This window comes from Pinus tabuliformis, chromosome 7 (genome assembly GCF_031772625.1).
Source record: "Pinus tabuliformis cultivar Carrire ecotype Pingquan chromosome 7, CPIR1, whole genome shotgun sequence".
Lineage (NCBI taxonomy): Eukaryota > Viridiplantae > Streptophyta > Pinopsida > Pinales > Pinaceae > Pinus > Pinus tabuliformis.
Window position 1 is genome coordinate 1124110780 of NC_142293.1, and position 23240 is coordinate 1124134019.

Here is a 23240-nt window from a genome sequence, read left to right on the forward strand (position 1 = left end):
ATTATTGCCATGTGTCCTCTCAGAGGAGAGAGAAATGGATTCCTAGGTTCTTGGTTTTTCATGTTATTTCCTTCGTAATTTTATTTTCCTCGCTACGTTGGGGCTTCTAAAGAATTATAATTTTTAAGGAGTTATGAAACTCTGAGGCTCCTAAAGCTATAGGTTTCTGAAATTAAATCGATTTGAGGTTTTGATATTGGGTCCATCTTTGAATAGACCATCGAGATCCCTTAGTTCTGACCTCTAAAATCCTAAATTCCCAATATGCCTTTCTATCAAACCTTTTGATATCAGCCCTCAATATTCTGAGTCTATCTCCAGTATCCATTGTTTTGAAAATCGGTTCCCAATATTTTGGCTCCCTTCTATATCTTGGCCTTCAGAACTTCGACACTTCCTGTTGGATTTCAGCTTCCCAATTTCAACACTTCCCCTTGGATTTTGGCTTCTGAATTTCCGCACTTCCTTTTGGATTTGAACTCCGAAATTTTGGTTCACCCTTTGATTTCATCCCTTGATTTTCGGCACTCCTTTTTGGCTTTCCCTTTAGTCCACCAAGAATGCACATTTCCTTCTTTACACCAGGCATGAAAAATAGAACCATTTGAGGCAAATATAACATGGTGTGACAGGTGAAAACACAACTCATGAAATAAATAGGTGTCAAATCATAGTTATACATTAAAAAAATAATAATAATAAAGGGTGAAAGAAGAGAAAGACTTCCTGCACAAGGAGGTGAAGCAAGTAACTTCACTGGGGTACTGTCTAGGATTGATGGTAGCGAATCAATGCATGTGTTCCTGTAGTGACTCCATCTGGGTACTATTTAGACCTACTGGTAGTAGATCTACACCAAAGATGAAAACTCATACTCTGAATATCTTAAGATAGCAAACTACGCTACCCTTCTCCTGAAACGAACATTGTGATTGTTGGGACTCAGAAATGTCATATTTTCATCCACCTTTTTCCTTACATTTCATCATCCCATTAACCTGTTATCATATCACTTTCCTACATACACTTGGGTTTCACCTTCTTATTTTCCATTTTATTCATTTTTGTATTATAAGTGAATTTATGATTAATTATTAGAAAATGTACATATTTTTATATATCTCAAGAATATGTGAGTTTTGTGATGTGGGATATATGTGAAGAATTAATATCTCCTCCACCATATCAAGGAGATAATTATGCAAGCCTTTTTCTATGGAGAAAATCATGGAGGCATATCTTTTCTATGGAGAAAATCATGGAGGCATATCTTTTTCTAAAGAGAAAATCATGAAGACATATCTTATCCAAGATATGAGAGAGATTTATGGGATCATGTTTGAGAGATTTGTGCGATGATATCTTGTAATAATGGGAAACTAGTTGAGAGTGCTTGAGAGAATATTTGATATGTAATTATGGAAAGGTTATCTTCCTCATGTATATAAGAGAGTGCTCTCTCTTCATTGGAATGAATAATGAATAATAGAGAATGGAGATTAACTTTGATTCTTTCTTGATTTGTAAATTAGTTATTGTAATATAGTTTGACATAGTTTTATTGTCATGAGCTCATATCTGTTGTTTGCCATTCACTTCTTCACATGTTGTATTTATTTTCCTTTATGCAATTTCATGCTTTCCTAGTTAGTGTTTCAATGCTTTAATTTGATTTCAGTAATTTAGATTAGATTAGATTAGATTAGTTCCACTTCAGTCCTGCATATATAGTGCATGTGTATCGTAAGTCTACGGACCTTGGATTGATAAATTAAATAGTTGGGTAAGTACTACAACGGAACTAAACGAACATAGTTTCACCCAACATTTTGGCGCCGTTGTCGGGGAGGCACGATGGATTGAAGTTTAGTTTGATTTTTCTGCAAGTGTGTTTAGACATGTTCCTAACTCCGAGGTGTTAATGCGGTAAGACGTGGGGGACAGCCTACGCATCGCATTCGAGATACCGTAATGGGCTTGACCTCTTATGGATCAGGGCATGTAGGGTGTGTTTACATTTATGCAAGTGTGAATTTTGATTTCTGCAGGTGTGTTTGATTTTCGCACTATGAAGAATGTGTGATGAATTCATGGTTCATGGTTATAATTGAAGCATTCGATTACTCAATTAATGAGCAGTCCTTGTAAGAGGGTTTAATTGAGTATTGAATTCAAGATTATTTCTGTGGTCCTTTTGTTTTTAATTCAATTGTTAATGTGCTGATTTTTTGCTTTTCTATTTCAACATGGTTTTATAATGAGTGTCAGCTTGGAACTACTCACTCAGATCCTTGCAGAAGTTGGAATCTCCTCTTCCCTGGAAAAGGAGATCTTGACAAAAATTGAAAGTTCAACTACTCCCCAAGAAATAAATGAAGCTTCAACATCTGAAGAATCTTGTGTATCTAATGGCGAACAACCATTCGAACAGAAGATCGAGGAAGAAGAGCAGCAGATCGGAGAAGAAGAACAGGAGTTACAGCATAATCTGAGTGAGAGTAACTGTGCTTATCAAAGCTTTATCGACCAATGGTTCCAGGTGAGTATTACATTAGATTCATTGTTTAATTTTTTAGTTGACTTGCAGTTACAGCAACTAGATTCATTCACTGTCAAATATTTTCATCCATCATTTGAAAACTTGCTACCGAATCTATTGTTGTCACTACTACGTGAATGGCTTCATTGGAAGTTTAACTACACATAACTAATTTGTAAATTCTAATTAGTATAGAGTAGGTAGGCTTTCAGTTTTAGTTTTTGCTTTTACCTAGAATAAGTACGCTCTCCTCCTACGTCTTTGTACGATCTCGAGGATCAGAAAATAGGTTTCAGTTTTGCTTAGAATAAGTATGCTCTCCTCCTGCGTCTTTGTACGATCTTGAGGATCAGAAAATAGGGATGATTTAGACTAATTTCAAGAATAAATTCATTTTTTTCGCAACGTGCTTCATCACCAACATTTTTCGATATGCAAATCTTTGTGTCCATTTGTTAAAAAGAAAATTTAAAACTAACCATTTTTTTTTTGTTTTTAAAGATAGGATTAATTTCATTTTCTACACTGTTAATAATAAAAATAACAAAATAATAAAAAAATGAAAAATAAAAATTTTTTGTTAATGCATCCCCACTCAAATCCGCCATTCAGGTAGTCCTTTCTCCTCTGTAACACCCCTTCCCACCTTTTGACTCGCTTTTATTTGTCTTCACACTGACATCTCTTCCTCGCAATTCGATCTACCAACAGCTGACTCGCTTTTCTTTATCTGCACAAACACATATTCCTAAATCTTCACCTCTGAAACTTCAAACCCATAAATGAGGGACAGCTGCAAATGAAGCAGAGAAAACACAATTTACATCCGACGCCTTGCTAACCCAGTTGTTGTTCATCGGCAGCCGGGGAGTGCCACGATTGTTTACACCATACCCCCTGAACTGCCCTTCTGGGACCAGACTTGGTTTCTCATCACATTGTTCGTAATGGGTATTTCTTTTTCTGGGGATCGCCGCCCTGCTTCTCCTATTGGATCTATCATTGGATCAGTACTCGGCTTCGCCTATAACAGCAGCAAGTCAACAGGCCGAGATTACCTATGAGACTATTTTAAAGCTTATGCATGACCGCACGAAGTTTCGCTTACACTCACATGAAGTTTCACATCGGTCTGGAAGTGGGTAACTTCCATAAACACCTCCTCCCGGAAGCATAACATTTACGTTGCCGATCGTTACTTGAGACAATGAATCATACATCCGATGCTACATTCCTTCCTTTGCAGGATTCTCCAATAAACCCACTATTCACTCTAAGCTGTAGCCAAATGATCCGCTCTCCATTGCCAGACACTAACAGAAATTCCGCACCTGTCCCGTCATTCGATGGCAAAGCCAAGTCCAACAGAGCGTTCCGGGCGGCCCCTCTAATCCCTTTCTGGATGTCCGAAGCAAAAATTCACCGGCCCCGAATCCCAATTTCCGCTGCCCATGTCGTCATGGCAGTCAGAAATGTGAAATGTGGCACTGCATCCTCAGCTTAAGGGAGTCAGTGGGAAGTATTTTTTTTTCTATAACAATGAGGAGGCGGAATAACGCTCCAATGCATGCATCAGCATTCGCACCACTATCGGGTGCTATATTCCTGCGCAAGTTTCAGGACACCTGGCAAGAAAAACAACAGCCCTCCCCTTACTCATGCAAGCCTTCCGCAACAGAGCATCGGGCCATTTTAAACAACCACTACCTTCTCTCAGACATGCATTTTCTCTTTATGATCAGATCAATGTTTTAAACTGGTGTTGTATCCAGAAGACCTAAGTCGATTCATTACAGCTCGTCTAAGGCAGCCATTTGTGCAGTCTTCCTTGTCCTTGCAAACATTATTTCCTTCATGACTCACTACTTCTACAAGCTTGGAAACATCCGCCAGAAGGTTCCTCTCACATACACTAGCACAGGGTACAATACTCTTACGAATATCACAGACTTCGCCTGGTGCACAAGCAGATTTAGGATCGTCTCCACTGTCTCCATTTCCATCTCCACTGTAAAGTCCATTGAACCAATTACAGCGAGGACGACCACAGTCTGAGTTTTTGCCCCCATTTTCCATGAAGTCGTAGACTATTTCTGACAGACAGAGAGAGCTCGGCTCGTGATAGCTACCACTGCCGCCAAAATAATTGCTTGCTATTCTAGGGACATTCAAATTATTATCATTAGTGTTGTTATTGTTATCATGCAGCCCTGATGATTCTCCAGGAGGACGAGGATCGGGAAATACGCGTGAAAGAGCTTGGGAAGGGGGGTTTTCAACACAAGAATTCCTCAAAACTCCTTGAAATTGCCGTTCAAAAATCTTCTTGAGCTTTGATTTGACCATCACAGGTTTACTCGATGCATCGTTCATCCTGACCGAAGCTTTGGTGTTCCACAGATTAATCTTCATAAGAGCTGGCATTATCCAACTCAGAGCACTGCAGATATAACTGCTCTTGTTCAAAACCTTCTCCAGCAAAGGCAAACCAGGTTCCAGACTATGTTTGACTCCATTATCACAAAAATTGATGGGATCTCGCATTGAAATGGGAGTGGAAGTCCCACATTCTAGCTCCTTTCCCCCTTCCACTCAAAATAGTGGCGGCCCCTTCCTTGTGTGTAATGTAGCATCATGAAGAGAAGTAGACTAATATCCTCCCATGAAGTGTGCAATTGGTTGCGTCATCGTGATCCAAATTTGTGTGGTTTTCTGCCCATCCCATCCTACAACAAACTGTTGCGTGACCAGCACATGCGTAAGCCAACTTAGAAATCATTCTATAACATGGAAATAGATCAGCCAACAACTTCGTGCGTCTATCAAGAGACGAATCTAAAACTGCGCGTAAACTATATGGTGTGGCTGCTAGATTGGATCACTGCGCTGATAGGAGAATATTCACCGAAAGGAAGACACAATTGAGTGCCAAATGCACTCTGTCACATAAACATCTTTACAAAATTTAATTTCTCTGCATATTTTTATTTTCTGTGATTTCTTCGAACACTTCTCTGCATCAGAAACTGGTTCAGGCACTCCACATAAATGGAGAGGACGTCTCTATTTGCCATGAAGGAGAAACATCATTGAGAGGACTTGCGTGGAAGATCCATAACAGTGCCCGTGGAAGATCCACTGGAGGAGATCTTGTTGTAGACAGATCATTCTTTAAGTCGAATTTATGATGAAATGATACACCAATCTTACAAGGGACCGAAACGTATGTCAATGCTCAATCTATTTTCATTGAACTCTGGTCAAGTGAAATAGTTATCGACAGAGCAAGTTGCTACAACTAGAAAGGCAATAATATTTTCTCAATCTCCATCATTATACATTAAGAGTTTGCTTTCTAGACATTTAAGTGTTGTATTTTGAGACAAGCTTGCATTCCTTCGTTTATGGATTTATGTAAATGTTGTGATTTTTTTTATCCAAGGCAAATGTGAATGCAAAATCATGGTGACAAAGGTCTCTGATTTTAAATTTTCAACATCATGTCAAACAGCGGTTCGTTTGCATCAGGTGGTTATTATCTGAAATTAGATATGGACACCAAAATGTATAAATATAAAGGTTTATTGCTTCTGAAGTAAGGAAGAAATTGTTGTGCCTTTTTTTTCTGATTAAAAAAAATATAAAAATAAAAACATGATCATAATAAAAATTTGCCCTCATTCATTCATAAACTCACTACTTGTTCCCTAACAAATACAACGCCTTTTCAAATGTTTTAAATCAATTTTCCTGCAAACCAATAAAAACATTTTGAAAAAAGTATTGCACAATCAATGAGTACATTGCATGGGGACATGCAATAATTTTAGTTGGGGGGAAATCAAAGTATGTTGGATTTTTTGTGAATTTATGGGCAAAAGTTAGGATGCATATACTAACAAGTGAAATGAGATTGGTGTTATGTGTAGGACAACGAGAAGCTTATGTAGAAATCTCAACATTCCAATGCAACACCCTTTTCATCCACAATTAGTGTAACTTCGAAAAATAATTAAAAAAAAAAAAATGGACATTTTGTAAATTCTTGAAAATGTGCTAATTTGTTTTTGAGTCACTTCATACAAGAATGATCGATGGAGATGGCACACGAAGATGAAAATTTTTATGCAGGAATGGTGCTAAGTTTTTCAGAGTATGCAAAGTGATTTTTCCAAATCACAATGAAACTTGCATCATTGGACGCTTGAAGGAACAAATTCTTCACTGCACATACCATGACATTTTCCACTACACACCTTTTGCGTCATGATTACTTCCCTTTTTCCTTCCACATGCCTAGACCTTCCTTGTGTTGCAGCCCATCTTCCATTTCCTTATCTTTCACGACTTCATGCACGCCTATTTTTCTGAATCGCATACATCCATTTATCCTTTTCAGTTTGCCTTTTGAATAAAACTCATTCCCTTTCCATGATCACATTACCTTGATTTCCTAGCCATGCTGATCCACACTGCTTGTCCGTGAGTTCTTTCTATTTATAGTCCTACCAAATCTTTTTGTACAAACTCGCGTTGACTGATGTGGGATTCCTTAAGGCCCACCTTTCAACAAGTCTTGCCCCATCGACACCAGCACCTTATCTGGGAAATAGACTAGAGTTCATTTTGAGTACCTAGAGGCTTGCATGCCTTAATGGCAAGTTCTCTCACTGGCGATCATGGGAATACATCAATGTCCCTTGATCATCAGATCTTGCAAGTGGCTCGACCTCGACACATCCATTCGCACTTCGCAAGATGTACTCCGGTACCTTGGCACTCATTGACATCAATGGTGAGTTGCCTCGCATTGGTTAACGGCATACATCAATGGCCGGTAATCCAATGATTTTTATTCATGCTCGACATCGACACATTCATTCGCATGTTTAGAATTGTAACATCGGGTTTGTAGCGGGTGAAGACTATACACTTTTTCATGACTCCCTCAGCAGTTACAGCAGCATGCATTCTGATCTATGAGAGTACCACAGTACCACTTTCAGCTTTTATCTTTTCCATGATTCAGCATCAGCAGTTCAGATTCCTTCATTCTCCAGGATCCAGTTACATCAGTCACATTTTCCCGATCCAGCAGCAGCAGCAGCTACATTCCTATTGCATACTTCATCATTCTTGGCTAAGTAGAGGTATGTTGTTTTCTAATCTTTAATCATGCAATTCCTTATATGCTAACTTGAATATTTTGGAAAATTCCCTCACCATGCTACATTTCCTTTCATGCGCCATGTTAAGTTGCATGCGAACATGCAACCAATTCAGTTGGGGGGGGGGAGAACTACATTCACTACATATTCACTTCCATGATTCCATTTCTTCACCACTATCACTCCATTTACCATTCACCAACATTTATTTTCCAATAATACTTTGTTGCACTTTGTTTCATACGCAATATTGGCATGCTTTATTAATATTACAAAAAGGGCTTTCTTATGCACATTATGATTTCCAGTGAATGTTTACATTATTGAAGAAAAGAGAACAGAAAATGAAATGAATGTTGTTAACACAAGAACCAACATTCTTTGTATTCATGGTTGTCACACAAGAACCAACCATAAGAAAATGTAAATTGTTACCAATGTCTCTCACATATCCTGGAAACATTTAAGACATCATCATGTAAAGCCAAAGTTCAATATGCCAAATGTTCTTAAAAGATACCCATGCATGGTTGCATGAGGACATGCAACAAGTTCAGTTGGGGAGGATGTTGGGACTCAGAAATGTCATATTTTCATCCACCTTTTTCCTTACATTTCATCATCCCATTAACCTGTTATCATATCACTTTCCTACATACACTTGGGTTTCACCTTCTTATTTTCCATTTTATTCATTTTTGTATTATAAGTGAATTTATGATTAATTATTAGAAAATGTACATATTTTTATATATCTCAAGAATATGTGAGTTTTGTGATGTAGGATATATGTGAAGAATTAATATCTCCTCCACCATATCAAGGAGATAATTATACAAGCCTTTTTCTATGGAGAAAATCATGGAGGCATATCTTTTCTATGGAGAAAATCAGGGAGGCATATCTTTTTCTAAAGAGAAAATCATGAAGACATATCTTATCCAAGATATGAGAGAGATTTATGGGATCATGTTTGAGAGATTTGTGCGATGATATCTTGTAATAATGGGAAACTAGTTGAGAGTGCTTGAGAGAATATTTGATATGTAATTATGGAAAGGTTATCTTCCTCATGTATATAAGAGAGTGCTCTCTCTTCATTGGAATGAATAATGAATAATAGAGAATGGAGATTAACTTTGATTCTTTCTTGATTTGTAATTTAGTTATTGTAATATAGTTTGACATAGTTTTATTGTCATGAGCTCATATCTGTTGTTTGCCATTCACTTCTTCACATGTTGTATTTATTTTCCTTTATGCAATTTCATGCTTTCCTAGTTAGTGTTTCAATGCTTTAATTTGATTTCAGTAATTTAGATTAGATTAGATTAGATTAGTTCCACTTCAGTCCTGCATATATAGTGCATGTGTCTCGTAAGTCTACGGACCTCGGATTGATAAATTAAATAGTTGGGTAAGTACTACAACGGAACTAAAAGAACATAGATTCACCCAACAGTGATATGGCTAGCCTTATGATTATGTTCAAATTTGAAAGGGATGAAGGGGACTATGTTTATAAAAGGGGTAAGTAGGGAATTAATAGTAATCTACACAATGAATCAATACTTCTTGTGAAACCAAACCTTGTGCATAAATCGAGAGTAAGGCAAATAAGCTGGATTTCTACCAGTGTGTCACCAAGTGTTGTCGCTATGAAAAAAACCCTCCAAACTTTGGTATACAATTGAATTTTTGATCCTACTATGGATCTTGTGAACGCCCATTCCATAGTCACTTTATGGTCTATTAATTCTTTGTTAAGTATTCTAGTCTTCTTCTTTGTTTGTAAGTTTCAAAGTCACCTGCTCACACATGTTCAGTCCGCAAAAAGTTCATGAGTGCACTCTTTTATGCAATCTTGAACATGCATAACACAAGTCCATCAATACACTTCCTTTTTAATGTTCAACCTTTGTCGACAGTCAGTATGCACTTTCATTCAGAGTCTCTCACTTTTGATTTTGATTGTTCTTCTATTTCGATGAGTTTTTTCCAACTATCATTTTTGCACACCTTCTCTTTCACAAGTGTCACTTTCATGTTTGCAACTGTCTCTTTTGATTTTTTCCAATTTAATAAGTTTTTTTTCAAGCTATCTTTTTTCTGGAATGTGTCTCTTTCAATTTCATTCACATTTTTCAAGTGTCGTTCGCATTTTATAAGTGTCATTTGCACTTTCCTCCTGCTATCGCAAGTGTCATCTTTTGGGAATGGAAAGGGTCACACATCACATAATAGAAGTTATGATTTCTTTCAAGGGGTAAATTTGGTGTTAACGAGTCCTATTTATTATATAGATATGTATTAAACTCATTCCCAATTTTTATACATTGTCGCACAAGTGTCATCATTGTTGCGCAAAGTGTTCCTTTAGTGTCGCACTTGGACGAAGTTTTTGTATTGTTGTCACATTGAGGGAATCATGTTGTTCATGTCTTCTAATTGATCAATGTTATTGCTTCAATTTTTATAAGAATGTGATCATGTTCAAGTTTTTCCCTTGGTCACTTTGACCTCACTAATCCCACACTTATCCAATTTCTGAAAATCTCCTTCCTTAGCAACTTGAAATCACTCAACCCTCCAGAACTGCACATTTTGCAGTCTTAACCTTCAAGCTCATTCCTTTCCTCTTTGAATTTCATGATGTAGTTCTTGCCTCCCAAAACTACACACTGCGTAGTCTGAGTGCTCAACCCTAGCCCCTTGAGCTCCAAAACTGCACAACCTTACCTCCCAGTCAGCTTCTTCTACACACTATGCAATCTCAAGCCTTAAGCTTCCATCTTGAATCCTTGAGTTGTACAAGTAAGAAAGCACTAGGCCTCTTTCCCTCCAAAATTGCACAATGGGAAACCTCGAACCTCAAGCCTCAAGTCTACCTCCTTCAGCCCCTCAACTACATAGTCACTTTGTCCTATCCTTCTTGAAATGCACATTGCACAGTCTTAACCTCAGTCCTGGTCCCTGACCTCTTGAGCTGTGAAACTGCACAATCCTTGAGCGATTCTCTGAGTCCAACACCTAGTTCCATTATTTAGTGGGTTTCCTAAAGATTGATAGACTAGGATTTTTCATACTGATGTCGTCTTGTCATGAGTAGATTTCAGTTGCAGGTATTATATCTCGCTATGACATAATCATGATGAACGATATGAAGTATGAGACCCTACTAGAAGACACATTTGCAGCTGAAAAGATAAAGTTGATCATTGAACAGGAAGATGAAAGGACATCGAATTGCGACAATAGCTGAGGATCAAGATCATAGTGGAGACTTCTTACCTTCAAGCCTTATGGAGGAGGAAGAAGAAGATCATGCACCATATTTTAAGGAGACACAAAGGTAGCAACAAAAATAATGGCTTGACATTTCCATAGCATCATCTAGTCCATGTCATCAATGTCATGTCATGTCTTTTCAAGGTGTCATGTCAAGATGTTATGTGAGTCATAATTTGCCACATCATTTGTGGATATCATTATGTAATTTTTAGTATATGAGGGATCTAATGTAAAGTGTAAGTCCAAGAGTCATCTTTAGAATTTGAAAAATTACAAAGGACTCAAAAGGTCATATGGAAGTCAAAGAGTCATGAGGGTAGTCCAAGGGTCACAAGGGAGGTGAAAAGTTACCCCATTTGTTATATACTCCCCCTCCTAGCTCACACAAAGGACTTTTCACATTTTCTCCTCCTACCATGCATTATAAAGGAAGATACTTATTTTGGAGGAGAAAGTGGTTGCTCTAACATTCCACTATTAGAGCTAGTGATGTTCATTGTATCGAAGTATCTTGGAAATTTTGCTTAATTCCCTAAGGTCATTGAGCCAACACATTTTCATGTGTATGTCGTAGATATTGTAAGGCTATTCTTTGAAAGTTTATGATGTATGTTATTTTCATCTGTACTAAGGAAATTGAGCTATGTTAATTTGGATAAAATGGTATCTTCTATGCTTAAGCATAATTTACTTCAATGTTCCTTTAGCAACCCAATGACAATTTCCAATAATATCCAGTAGCAATCACATTAACTTATAAACATTGACAGTGAATGAAGATAGAGCATAAAATCATATGCAGAAAACAAGCCAAGACAAGAGGACATAAGATGTGGTGGATGCAAAAGAGAAACCCCAATGTGGGGAAACCCTTTGATCAAATATTCTTATTATTCTTCAATAGTTCAACAAAGAGAGAGAGAGAGAGTACAAATTTCATAAGTACAAGCCCAAAATATATATGCCAAATCAGCAGTCAATGCAGCCCTAACCAAAAAGTCAATGATGGTCAATGCTATCCCAAAATGTCCTGCAAATAGTAGTGAAATTTGGCCTTCCAAAAGCTTCAAAGTCAACCCAACCCAGTCAAAGGAGAGAGAAACAATGTTGTAATTTTCTATAGTCAAATATTAAGTCAAATTGAAGTCAACAATGGTCAACCTGTCCAAAACTCCTTGATTTGTGCCAATAAATGCAGACTAGAGAAATCAGAATTCTAGCACAAAAACTGAGGTCAACACTAGTCAAATTCCCCTTGCTCAATTTCGATCAACTCTCTGAAACTTTAACCTATTTTTCCCCAAAAAACTTGGCCTCCTACAACACGTGCGAAGAAGAGAAGTTGCATCTAAGTGGTACAAACCAAACAAGATAAGAGAGAGATGATGTGATGAGTGATGAGTGAATGTCCAAATGAGGGAAGGGTCACTCCTATTTATACAATTCGTTGAGGGTGAGGAGCCATCCATTGGGCTTCATGAGCCTACGTTTGATTGAAGCAAACCTTGCCAATTTGTCCATAAGAAGAATAAATTCATAATTCCATTTATGCTTGTTATAATGAGATGATATTTATATCAAAAATATGCCTCTCTGAAAGAGGAATCTAGTGTAATAATCATCTCCATCATATTAGTTGTAATAAGGTGGAAGTTAGCCCTAGTTTCCAATTTTGACACCCCCTCTCAACTAAGGAGAATTCCACCTGCTAATCCATCATCATGCCATCAGTGCTCTACTCTGCTCTGCTAAACCATGAAGTAATAATGAAGAAGAAGTGATCAAGAGTGTATCATACCACTCTCCATTGACTAAATTCAGTCCTTGATCCCAGATCAAGTTCTTGAACACCATGCATCCTAGTCATAGGGATTACAACAGTACATGATGCATCCATCGGTAGTGCTATGGTCACTAAAAAACTTTTCCCAACTCATTGGCCAGATGAGAGGTGCTTCCCATGAGTCCTAGACTCTATGGGTAGGATGTGTGTCAACACATCAGCAAGAGAAGGTGAACCACTCATCTTAATCATATGTCATAGGAGAAGGTGAACCACTCATCCTATGCATATGTCAATCGTAGGGAAAGTTTAACCACTCACCCTACATACATGTGTCCAGGTAGGGGAAGGTGAACCACTCACCCTATATCCAGCACACCACTAGGGGAAGGTGAACTACTCACCCTATGGTCTCTCATAGCTAGCTCCAAGAAGTACCCCATGTCCCTAGGAGCTCCCAAAGCTCTATGTTCAACTCATACGAGACCCTCATAAGAGGTTTGTTCCACAACTCCAAGTCTCTCTCAGAAGGTTAAGAACTTTACCTTCCCCAAAGGCTTCGTGATAATGTCTGCAACCTTCTCATTTGTTTGAATATGTTGGAGCCTAACGGCTCCCCATTGTACCATATCCCCGATAAAGTGGTACCTGAAATCAATTTTCTTGGAGCGGTCGTGGAACATGGGATCCTCTGATAGATGAATCCCACTCTGGTTGTTGCAGAAGATCACGACGGTATCTAGCACATACTCAAATAGCTCACTGAATAGCTTCCTCAACCAAAATGCTTCACAATAGGCCATACTCGCAACAATGCATTCAGCCATGATGGTGCTTAGTGCAACCGATTTCTACTTCTTGCTCATCCAATATATAGAAGTAGACCCCAAAGAGAAGCAGCACCCAGACATGCTTTTAAGATCCACCACACAACCAGCCTAGTCATCATCTATATATCCATGTTGCCTTAAACTCACGGTAGTGTATCTTAGTCCATAGTGGATTGTGCCCCAAAGATTTCTCAATAGATTCTTGGCAGCAATCCAATGAATGTGATGAGGCTCGACCATATATTGACTCAACGTATTCATAGTGAAGCATATGTTAGGACGAGAGTTGACTAAAAGAATTAGGGCTCCCACAAGTTGACGATACTCGGAAGGGTTCGCCAATTCAAGCCCAACAACACTTCCACATAGTTTCTTAAATTTGAGTTCCATCGGAGTAGTCACGGACTTGCAGTCCACCATCCCACATCTCTCAAGTAGCTTCACATTATATTTTCCTTGAGAAAGGAAAATATCACCTGGATTTTTCCACACCTCCAACCCTAGGAAATAATGCATCAATCCTAGGTCTTTCATCTCGAACTCAAAAGTAAACTCCCTCTTGCTTTGATGAATGAGAGGGTCATCACCTATCAGAAAGAGATCATCCACATAAAATACTAGAATGAGAGGTTTGTCCTTTTCAACCTTGAAGTATAGGTTCGGGTCAACATCGCTTCTTGTAAATCCCAACTTCATAAGATAGTTATCAATCCTCTCATACCAAGCCGTAGGGGCTTTCTTCAACCCATAAAGGGATTACTTCAACCTGCATACATGTCTCTCATGATCTTGAACCTTAAACCCCTCGGGTTGTTCCACAGATACTTCCTCCTTAAGCGAGTCATGTAAGAAGGTAGTTTTGGCATCCATCTGATGAAGGCTCCATCCTTGTGGGGCAGAAAGGGCTATGATCTAATAGATGGTGGTATATCGGGAAATTAATAAAAATATCTCATCGTAGTCTACTCCTTCCTTTTGAGAGAAGCCTCGACCTACAAATATTGCCTTGAATTTCTCAGCACTCCCATTAGCTCCATGTTTGATCTTGAAGAGCCATTTTGAAGTGACCACTAATTTGTGCTTGGGTTTAGGAACCACATCCTAGACATCATTCTTCATGATCGACTCATACTCCTCATTCATCACATGCTTCCAAACTTTTTGCTTCACAGCTTCTTCGGATGTACAATCCTCAGATGGCAGCTAAGTACCCTTGGTACCTATTCGACTTCTTGCTTTCACGAAATTTCCCCCTAGATGCAACGTGTTTCTAGGAATTTTCAAGAGTATCTTTGAGCCATATAGGTCTTTCTCTTGAAGTAGAGGCCACCTCACTAGGAGGCGGATCAATGGGATCCATTAGACCTTCAACATTGGGCATTGGTTCATCGGATCAAGGTTCATCCTGCTTTTCTGCATCAACATCATCATTGGCCTTCCTAGGGACAAGATGATATCGAATCTTTCTAAGAGAAGAATCTTCATCAAAAAGTGACATCATGACTTTATTCCACTTCCCTTTGACCAGGAACATAGATTCTATATGCATTCGAAGTTTCACTGTAGCCCACAAATGTTCCTTTCTTCCTAGATGCATCTAGTTTGTTTCTTTTGACTTTCGTCACATGAAAGTATATGGGATAGCCAAAAGTCCTAAAATGAGAAACATCGTGTTTCTTACTGGTGAATACTTCTTTGAGTGTCTTGAAGTCCATATCTTGATGTGGTCATCGGTTTTGGACATACACAACAGTGTTGGAAACTTCTCCCCATAAGAACATCAGAAGACCTTGATCATGAAGCATAGCTCAGGTGGCTTCAATGATAATACAATTCTTCCTTTCGGCAACACCATTTTGTTCAAGAGTATACGTTGTGGTAGTCTCCCTCTTAATGTCAGCTTATCTACAATAGTATTTGAATTCATTAGAATCATATTTGGTCCCATTATCAGTCCTTAGAATTTTGATCTTCTTCCTCGTTTTATTCTCGACCAAGGCTTTGAAGGACATGAACCATTTGAATACTTCAATCTTCTTCTTTAAGAAACAAATCCATGTTTTGTGAGAGAAGTTATCCAAAAAGATAGCATAATACAAATCTCCACCAAAATATGTCATGAGAAACATACCTAATTGAATAATATCAGTGGTTGAGTCTCACTTTAGGGGAATGGTCCCCTTAAATTTTTTCCGGCTTCACATCCCTCACAGACACCTTCATGATTTTAGTTGAATTCAGGCATCCCTATGACCATCTTCCTTACATCGGGTAAGGTTTTTGAAATGAATGTGAGAAAATATTCGGTGCCATAATTTGGATTGAAGAGAGGTGTCAAAAATCATTGCTCCCAACGGACTTCCTCCAACCTAATAAATACCTTCAACCTTGAATCCTAGAGTAAATGCATCTCTTGGATTCCTTTGCCAAAGACAAACCTTTCAAACAATGAATGACACCTTAAGAACTTTGTCTTCCATCGCAGAAATAGAAACCATGTTCTTTTTCAAATCAGGTACATATAACACTTCTTGTAAGTGGAGGGTTTGACCTTGATTTAAGTGAAGAGTAACGGTCCCAATTCCTTTCACGGGATAAGTGGCATTATCCCCAAGTATAATCTCCATATTTGTCTTATTTTCAACCAACTTAGAGAGGGTCTCCTTGTACCCAGTGAAGTGCCTTGAGGCACCACCATCAATCAACTAATGGTCCAATGTATCTGGAGGAGAGGCGGTGGAGAGGGTAGAAATAAGATAAAATATTTTTTTCTTTACAACATTAACTTCATCATACATGGAGTTTCTCGACTTCTTGGGAGGATGACCACCTCCATTTCAAGCAACAGGAGCATTCCTCTTTCCTTTTTTCTTGAACCTATTGTTCCTTTAATTTCCATTTCCTTTGAAGTTGTCGTTATTATTGTCATCATCTCTTAAAGTATCCTTCTTGTGAGGACATTCTCTAGCGAAGTGGCCAAACCTATTACAATTGAAGCACCTTCCTTTCCTTCCTTCTTTGAATCCCAGATTGAACCCTTGTCCTTGATTCCTTAGATCAACATTGTTCCTTCTCTTAGAATGAACAGAGAAGGCAATAGGATTGTTTCCATTTGAGGGCTTGTCTCTTTCCATCATCCTTATTTTTTCTTGAGTGCATATGGCCAATAGTTCATCAAATCTTGAAATCTTGTCATTGTTGAGAATGGTAGTGTTGAACACATCCCAATCTCTTGTAAGGCCCCCAAGTACAATAAGAGAGACTTCCTAGTCATCAGTGATTTCACCAATAGATAGGATATCATTCTTGATATCAGTAATCCTCATGAAGTAGGATTGGATGGATTCTCCTATATCCATCTTGATATCTTTCAACTTTTTCTTGAGAAAGAGAATTTGATTTGCATTGTTTACTTTGAACATCCTAACTAGTTTTTCATACATCTCCTTAGATGTTTCGAAATTGGAAATATAGGAAACCAAAGGCTTATGAATGGAATGAACAATAATATTCTTATCTTTTACCTCTCCTTTCATGTACCTAGTTTGTGCAGCAGCGGATGCATTTGAAGGAGACTCGGATATTCTTCCTTTGACATAGTCCATGGAATCATTCTTTTCCAAATTCATCTTCCATGCATGATAGTTGGACTTGTCCTTAAGCTTGCCCTCATATTTGAAGGAAGATGTAGTCGTCATTAAGACTAGTCCAAGTCCTTGTCCAACAACTTCTCTTAGTGATTGCTTTGCTTCACTCTTGCTTGGTATTTTTCTTCACCTCACCTCTAATACAATGTTAATTTTAGATAAAAATGGTATGTTCTATGCTTAAGCACAATTTACTTCAATGTTCCTTTAGCAGCCCAATGCAAATTTCCAATAATATCCAGTAGCAATCACATTAACTTATAAACATTGACAGTAAATGCAAATAGAATATAAAATCATATGCAAACAACAAGCCAATATGAGAGGACACAAGATGTGGCAGATGCCCACAAACCCCAATATGGGGAAACCCTTTGATGAAATCTTCTTATTATTCTTCAATAGTTACACACAGAGAGAGTACAAATATCATAAGTACAGGCCCAAAACATATATGTCAAATTAGCAGTCAATGTAGCCCTAACCAGAAATTCAACAGTGGTTAAAGGTATCCAAAAATGTCCTCCAAACAACAGTCCAATTTGGCCTTCCAGAAGAGTCAAAGTCATCCCAAAACAATTTGGTCAAAACCAGTCAAAGGAGAAAGAAACACTGCTATAATTTTCTACAGTCAAATTTAAAGCCAACCTGAACTCAGCACTGGTCAACCTATCCCAAAATCCTTGATTTATGTGCCAATAAATGTAGCCTAAAGAAATCATAATTTTGTCCCAAAAAATGAGGTCAACGCTGGTCAAATTCCCCATGGTCAATGCTAGTCAACACTCCAAAACTTCGACCTGTTTTGCCCCAGAAAAACTCGGCCTCCTGCCACATTGCGAAGAAGAGAAGCTGCCTCCAAGTGGTATGAACCAAACAAGAGAAGAGAGAGATGATGTGGTGTGTGATGAGTGAATGTCAAAATGAGGGAAGGGTCACTCCTATTTATACAATTCGTTGAGGGTGAGGAGACCCATCCATTGGGCTTCATGAGCGTACATTTGACTGAGGTCGACCTTGAAAATTTGTCGATAAGAAGAATAAATTGATAATTCCATTTCTGCTTGTCAGAATGAGATGATATTTATATCAAAACTGTACCTCTCTGAAAGAGGAATCCAAAGTAATAATCGTCTCCATCATATGATTTGTCCTAAGGTGTAAGTTCGCCCTAGTTTCCAATTTTAGAAAACTATTTTAATGGCTTTGGTAATTATCTTGTTGAAGGTTTGTTGTATGTGTTTTCAAAATCGTTGCTTCTATGTGAACTATTTCGCTAGTTGATCAATGATTCATCCATATGTATATGCTCATGTATCTTTACTAGATGAGTACTATCACTTTTTTTTTAAAGGCTCACTTTTATCTCCCCTTTGGTACAACAACCTTGATAAATTCTGCAACTAAACAGTCCACAAGGTATACGCACTTGTTCATCTAAAAGTACATGCACATTACTCTCTCGTGCTAACCATTGTAGCTGGGAAAAATCTATAAGAACACATGGTACTTGAGCCTTATTTCTGGAAGGGCTCCCACACCAAACGGTGTGAATTTTGATTGGGGATTTTCATCGGGGAGACCCCCTTGGTTGACGGATTTCCAGCACCATCAACAAGCCACCCATACTAGTTTGATCCTTAAAGTACTACATCCACCCTTTACAAATTAGATCTTCATTCCCATGTTTTTTTAGGGAAGAAAAACCCTTTTTGAATTCATAATTTTTCAAGAGATCTAATCATAGCTTAGGTTCATAGGGATACCAACCAAGTTAACCATTTGCAAGGGATACCTTACTTGGAAATGCCAGTGCCCCTTATCATGGCTATTTTGAATATTTTAGGATCTAATATAGGAATGCTAGTCCAATTGGTATTGTCTTCAGAAGTTCTTAATGCCCATGATGCTTCTCAAGCAAGCACTTTATATCAAAGGAATAAAAATCAAATTTAACTCTTTTATTTCTCATAAGTTAACTTGGTTTCACCTCATTTTTTCCACGAGGGCTTCACTAGGGGGAGCAATACCATACCATGTGGGTTCATATTGGGGGATATATATTGAGGAAAAAATGACACAATATATTGAGCATATAATAGGGGGTAAAGGGTTTTAATATTGGTAGTTATAAAAAATGGAGCTCAAAGTTAATGAAAGATATAAAGGGTTATAAAAAATGCTAAAGAAAAAATAGAAACTTACAATATCTAATGGAAATAAAAGTTTTTTAAGTTGGAAAGGTGTATTTTAAATTGGGAAGGTGTATTAAGTTCGTACTAGTAGAGGGTTAAACAATGTGAGTTTTAAAAATATTTTCCAATATATAATCAAATTAAAAATATTTTTTAGTATATCATAAAAACCCTATAATTTTTCTTACCTAAAAAAATTATGACACACTATCCTCTTCACGTGTTAACCTTCCAAGCTCTAATCTCATTATCTTTGACTTGGTAGATAGAATAATAGAACCAGATCTTTTCTTTGAACATTTTCAAATAAAGATGGGTAATAACTCGTACACAATTCATTGATGTATTGGGATTATGATCAAATACCAAATAAACCTATAAGGATTTCTTCTAAATACCCTGTTTATTTAAAAAAAAACCCGTCTTAATCAATTTAATCTCGTAAGCAAACTTAAAATTACATGATCTCACATTAAAAGTAATGATTAATTTCAATATATCCAATCTTACAATGAATTACGTTACTTTCATGAAAAAAGGTAGTAGGTAATGATCACGCGCCTTGAGTGTAATGTCCAAGTCTAATAATTAGTTCACCTTAGAGAATGTGTTATTTGGAAATGGTTTATTATACTTTAATATTTTTGGCTAAAAGTGTACAATCCATATCATTCGTAAGTTTATTAGATTTGTGGTAAGAAAAGTGGAATGGCGTTGCTTTCCTTGCAATGTTCCTTGATAAGAGTCCAACACAAATAAAGCTTATTATTTTTATTATATATTATATTCCAATAGTTTATATATTGGAAATTTTATTTTATTAAATTGAGCTATTTAAATTATTATTATTATTTTTTAATATATTTATATCTAATTTATTAGGCTAAAAAGTGTATTCTATATTTTAGTACAAAGGATGTTTGTTTAATAAAATAATAATAAAAATAAAAATAAAATAATGTTGGTCCTAAATAAAAAAAAAAAAAATACAATACAATTATTTAATGTGTTTAATAGTTTTTTTATCATATATGTTGAATTTGTATAGATCATAAATTTATTTTCGACAAACTTTTTTACCATATTAAAATTTTAAATTAGGTAAAATTTTAAGCATTTTTACTCTTTACATTTTAAAAAAAATTTGCATTTCAAGAAATTTGATCTCTCTTATCACTTGGTAAATCCAAAATTAAGATAAATCTAAACTAATATACTTAAAATGAAAATTTATTAACATATTTTTAATTCTAATTATTAAATATCAACCAAATATAAGAAAATATTACATAAATATAAAAAAATATAACCTAATAAAATAGTAAAATTATTTAGAAAAACGAAGAATATCTATTTTATAAATGATAATGGTATCCAAAACTTTAAAGGAAATGAATATTAAAGTGAATTTGCTTATTTATTAGGTTGAAAGATATGTGATATTTATTACCTACTTTATAAATAATCAATAAAGAATGTATTTAATATTTCCATGGGTATCTTATATATTAATGGCATTATACATCTAGCACATGTAAAAAAGAAAAGTTTGATAGGTTAATAAAGAAAGGTTTGTTGGGTTAATAAATAAATTTTTAATGCGTTAATTATAAATAGACGTATGATGGGATGAATATTATATTAGGATGGAATTTGGGGTTATTGTTAGGGATATTTTCATGGTTGGTTGATACAATTCAATAGAGGTAGAAATAATTGGATTAAATAATTGGGTTAAATGAGATAGGTGTATGAAGATGTCATTTTACTTTATAGTTGTTATGATGGGTCATTATTATATTTAGATGTTGATTTCTTTTTTATATGACAAAGTAACTTTTCTACAAGCTTTTAACATATTTATGTTACTTGTAAACACTTATGGACAATTATTTATTTTAAACTAAAATTGAACATGCACTTCTTAGATCATTTTCCTCTAGCTAAAAATAATTTAATAGTAATGCACTTCTTGGATGATCCATCCCCCCACACCCAAACACATTTTTAATGATCCCGATCAGACCCATTAACATTCAACGACTTAAGGTATGGTAAGTTTTGTAAAATTTAAAAAAAAAAAAAAACAATAAACCTACATCATTTCAAAACAATCATCTTCTATTATATAACATCTTGATAAGACAATTTATAGAAAAACCATGAGACTTACTCAAACATATTCAATCTATCATTGATTAAATGATAAAACATGCTCTACCTACATTAATGTACCCTACATCAAGCTATCAACAAATAATGTCATTAAGAAATCTACAATTTAAATCATATTCATCTTCTCTTTTAAAGAAATATTATTGTTAAATTAGATTTTATTTTAACAAAGTTGCATTTGTGGAGTCTATGATTAATTATGAGATACTTCCATGTAGCTTAGATTTTTGAAGAGATTCTATACACTTGTTATTAGTTAATTTCAAATGCTTTGCAACTTTTGGCATTACCATATTGTTAGAAAGTGTAGCAAGAAATGCTCAATTTGACTCTAGCCTTAGTCAAATTGAGTAAATTGAATTTCCACATTAGCAGGAAAACTTAGAGGAAGTTAAATAGTGTGACATGGCTCTTGTCACTTAGTTAGATAAACAAATTCAAGTTAGTGGGCTTGGAGTTCAGTCACACAAGTGTTGATTGCTAAATTTTAGCAATCTAGTGTAGTTATTTTCAGTTGTACTAAGTTAACTAGCCTCTAACAATTAATAGAGTCAGTTGAAGGTCAATTGTGCAGTGAGAAAACAATCTAACTCAGAGATTTGTCATTGAACTGATCAATCAATTCAAAATAGCCTAGACATCCATGGAATTCGAATTTCCCAGCTAGAGTGGAGGACACAAGGCAATGTAACATTAATTGTATACTAGTTGAGTTTACAATTTTTTCATGTAGATAGGAGATTAGTTCCTTCAGAATTGCACAAGGAAATAGTGACATCCCTATTGTTGAGGAGCTTGAATTAGATCAGAATTTCACAAGTAGGAGGTTGGAGGAGGCAGACAATAGTTAAGTGTTGGGAGGTACTCATTTAGCAAAGAGAACATTTTTTCTTTTGTAGGTGGTGCTCAGAGCTGGAGCATGTGATTGTAATAGTTTCTCTATTCAACTGATTAATGCAAAATATCAGAAGTTGTTTTTCCTAGTCGGGTTCCCCTGTAAATCATTGATTACTTGTGGTTTTGATTGTTGCATGTCTTTGCATGTTGTTCTAAATTGTGATTTACATTCCACAAATTAGTAGAGTAGAATTTGTGTCTCTTGATTTCAGTTTGATTTCTTGAGAAGTTGCAATTTCTATCAAGTTTCTACATGGTATCAGAACCTTGAAATCACATTAGAACTAGTATTTCATATTTTCCCGTCATGAATTTTGAATTTGCAACTTCAGTGTAACAACTTTTTCTTCAAATTCGGGAGAATGTCTTTTAATGGACTGAGATTGGAGCATGTCATGGAGGGTAACTCAAATTTCATATCTTGGAATGACCGAATGGAAGCAATGATTGATGATAATGGTGTGTTAGAAAATGATAAAACTAACATTGTGAAACCCCAATAGTCTGATGCACAACAACTAGCCCAATGGAAGAAGGATGTTGCAAAGACCAAGAGAATTCTTTTAGAAGGTGCGAGAGACCAACTGTTCTCAAATATCCATGGCAAAGAAACACCATCTTCTATGTGGAAGACATTGACTGAGCTATTCAAAATAACGGTGACCATAGAAAATTGGCCCTGAAAGACAAACTTCGAAACATTAGGATGCAAAAT